At 35.6% G+C, this 3,935-nt stretch overlaps 1 pseudogene; it reads left to right on the top strand.

Moving 5' to 3' along the window:
- The first annotated feature begins 2,007 nt into the window (after positions 1–2,007).
- Positions 2,008–2,416, top strand: LOC117020628 (40S ribosomal protein S15a-like; annotated as a pseudogene).
- Positions 2,417–3,935: the final 1,519 nt, after the last annotated feature.

The raw sequence follows: 3,935 nt of genomic DNA, 5'->3' as shown, positions 1-3,935 counted from the left end.
TTAAAATGGGATATGATTTACACCCATCAAATTTTTAGAGTATAAAAATTTGCAAAAGAAAAACAGTAAACAACTTAAATGCTCATCAAATAGGGAGCTATTAAAGAGATTACAGTATATCTATACTACAAAATATTCTGCAATCATAAAAATAATGCTGTACATTTCTATAATAAATATTAACATGGTAAAAATAAAAATAAAAAAATACCTGTTACACCCAAACTCAAATTTTAGAAGATAGTATGATCCTATTTATGCAAAGAAGAAAAAAATCTCTGTGTGTGTGTATGTGAGTGTGTGTGTGTACATAAATAGAAAAAGGTCTATAACGAAACATGCTAACTGGTAACAATAGTTTCTTCTATAGAGACAGTGGAAATGTAATGGCTGTGTGCGATGTCAGAGGGATAGTAGATGGGAGGAGGGGGATTGACACACTGTGAGGGATATTAATGACAAATGTCTAACTATTACATTGTTTTGTGCACCTGAAACTAATAAAATGCTATTGAAGAAAAAAAAAACAGTTCCTTCTGAGAAAAGAAGTAGGATAGAGTATGGGTGGAATAGAGCTAGGAAAATAGAAGACTTATTTTTTATTCTATATCTTAGTTTTATTTGACTATTTTCTGAAAAAAATCTACTTATGCATGAACTTCTATAATTACACATGGATATACTATGTAAACCCATTTGAAGACATCTACAATTTTTTCTTATGTATTTAGCAAACATTTACTGAATACCTATTATGCTCAGACTATGATGGCTGATACGTAAGGAGAACAAAAATGAATCAGTTCCGGCTTCCACAAGAAGGGCAATTTAGATTTTAGTTACATTAAAAGAAGTTTATTACAGTGGGGGAGATATAGAAACTGAGGCTAGATCCAGTTGTAGATACATGAAAATACAGGAATGAGACTATGAGTTTATAAGTAAAGTTGTTGGTGGAATTATACCAGTGCAAATTTTGGGTTAAAAATAGCTTCTCTTACAACAAACACCCACACATAAATGCATGTACACACAAAAATGCAGTACTAAAACCCTCAGTTTTGATATTGCTTCTTTGTTCTTTTACTCATATGATCACAAGTCACAAGAGCTAGAACACAGGGCAATACCTCTAACTTCTGATTATGACAAAAATCTTACCCATGGATAATAAAAATTTATTTTCTTGACTGAAACATGTGTTTCTTGGTCTTCCCATACCTTAGTCTCCCCACTTAAAAAGCCACATATATGCTCAATGTCTGTACTGTGGTGCTTATTGTCATTTGGAGAAAAAAATAAATATGTAAGTATAAGTGTCATACAATATTTCATCCAAGGTTCTTAGGTATCCACCTGTTAAATCTGAAGAAGGTATAAAGTTACCTTTGTAAGGCTGCAGAATATTTAATTTATGGCACTAGGAGCAGCTAAAGCTATGGAGAATACAAGTGAAAATCAGAAAATAATACAGTAAAATACGTATCTTTGTTTAGTTCCTAAGGCTCTAATACAATGTTGAAGATACATGATCTTGTTTTCATACACTATTTGGTTTAAAGCTGGTATATTATAATGAATAATTTAATAAAGCTACAGCCTAAATGCAAAGGGGAAAAAACCAAAATGTAATTATAACCTTGCGAAATGCCTTCCACAACAGCAAGAAGTCTTAAGGGCAAGTGGATTTAATAGATTCAATGACTAGCATATCATAATAATTCAAATTTGATTTCCTTTCTTCTGCTTTCCCAACCTCAAAAATATTGCTTATTGTTTTATTAAATATCAAAAATGCTGAATTCTGATGGTAGAATAACATTGTAAATTTGAGTTGAGGATTTATTTTTTTAGTATTAATCTTTATATGTCAACTCATAGATTTACTCCAAATTAAGATCTTCCATTATCTAGAACTGACTATATACAAGACGTCACTAAAAAGCAAATATTATAAATTTCATAAAAGGATATCAGCTCTTTCCACCATTTTTCCACGGCGCCATAATGGTGAGCACGAATGTCCTGACTGACACTCTCAAGAGCATCGACAAGGCCAAAAAGAGAGGCAAACGCCAGGTTCTTAGTAGGCGGGGCTCCAAAATCATCACCCAGTTTCTAATTGTGATGATGCAGGTTGGTTACATTAGTGAATTTGAAATCATTGGTGATCCCAGAGCTGGGGAAATTGTTGTGAACCTCCTGGGCAGGTTAAACAAGTGAGGAGTAATTAACGCCAGATTTGATGAGCAACTCAAAGATCTAGAAAAATGGCAGAACAACCTGCTTTGGATCAGTCAGTTTGGTTTCTCTTGCACTGTCAACCTCAGCATGCATCGTGTACCATGAAGAGGCAAGAAGAAAACACACAGGAAGGAAACTCCTGAGATTCTTTTTCTATGGATGGAATACATAAGTGCAAATAAAATGCCTCAGTGGAAAACAACCAAACGTATATCATAATTTCTTGGCATTGTCCAGCAACTGAGTGTTTTGGGTACTTAATTTTGTTAAATAAGGAATTAATCCGTTTGTTTCAACCTATTTGGAAAATCTTTGAAAAGTACACCAATACATCTCCTTCTTAATGAGTGAAGTTGAATTTCTTGACAATTGAGAGCAATATTCCTTAAAAGTGCCATAAGTGGAAACACCACAGTTGGCAAGATCAGGGCTCATTAAAAAAAAAAAAAAGGAAGTTAGGATTTAAACATTAAGGTTAACATTGAATGCATGTGCATGTATTTTAAAAAGAAAAACAAATTCTTGAATATAAGTGTACATCAAAAATATAGAATTGCTACATAACTGTTTTCATAAATTACTTACGTAATTCAAGAAACATTCCTGAAGAGCAGATTGTCTCCTAAAATCTACAGTGTTTAAAATTTTCCATCTAGCACCTAGTACCCTGAAGTTTGAGGTCTCTTGTACTTTGCAGGCTTCCTTGTCTGTTTTCCAAGTCTCAGCAACGTGTTTTGTAACCACTTGAACTTTACACAGATTATCAAAATGCCTAAAGGTTACACAATCAGATGTACAAAACAGTAAATTTATTTTAGTATCTGATATTTATTTCTATTTCAAGCACACAGCTGGGAACTCAATTTCAGTCAGTTAGGGATCCCACTCTCTCCTTGTCCTGGAGTCAAATAAAAGCTTAAAAGTCTTCAAAGACTTTTGTATTCAACTAGTCTCTGGTGTATCCCGCACCCTTATGGGCACACTCTGACAAAGCCACACCTCCATTCATTGTGATGCTACTCTGGGGTACTTGGAAAATCTGCAGCTTTGAACGTAGGAAACTCTTCTTCCTGAAGCTCTGAGACACCTAGAAACAGTCCTCTGCTCCAGTGCTTGACATGCCACAGGCAACTCTGAGACACTTTCTCCGGATCATCTGCCTACAGAGACAACCATATACATATGTCTTCTGCTTTCTCATCATGCTGGGAATGGGGAAGGTGTACTGGTTTTCCACTTTTGCATACCCTGCTCTAGGATTGGGTACAATTTTTCTCAGGTCCTCAAACCTATCTGGAGGTTTATCAAATCCTCTACCCAGATTTGACCTGCCTGGTGTGGGCAAGGACCTCTCAGGAACCTACTGCCATCTCAACTGTCTTCACTTCCCCTCTGAATCCTCCCCTCCCAAGGGAACTTCTCTAGTCTTGAACATGGACAACGTTGACCTCTGTCATCAGAAGTTTTTCCATATCCTTTGTCTTGTATCTGTTACGCAGGCAAAATAGTGTGTTCATTCTTACGTTATGGGAAAATTGTGGCATGACCTACTGGCTTTTGTTTCCAAAAGCCTCAGCCCACTGAGGAAAAGGGGCTTGATGAGAAAGGAATTTCTCCTACAATAAATATATTCTTAGGGATTCTGAAAAGGAGGCTACAGAGTACGCTAGGACTCCTTGAAGCCATGGAGA

The sequence above is a fragment of the Rhinolophus ferrumequinum genome, chromosome 3 (genome assembly GCF_004115265.2).
Source record: "Rhinolophus ferrumequinum isolate MPI-CBG mRhiFer1 chromosome 3, mRhiFer1_v1.p, whole genome shotgun sequence".
In the NCBI taxonomy this organism is placed as follows: Eukaryota; Metazoa; Chordata; class Mammalia; order Chiroptera; family Rhinolophidae; genus Rhinolophus; species Rhinolophus ferrumequinum.
The sequence above is the reverse complement of the archived record's forward strand: the minus strand, read 5'-3'. Positions and strand labels throughout refer to the sequence as shown.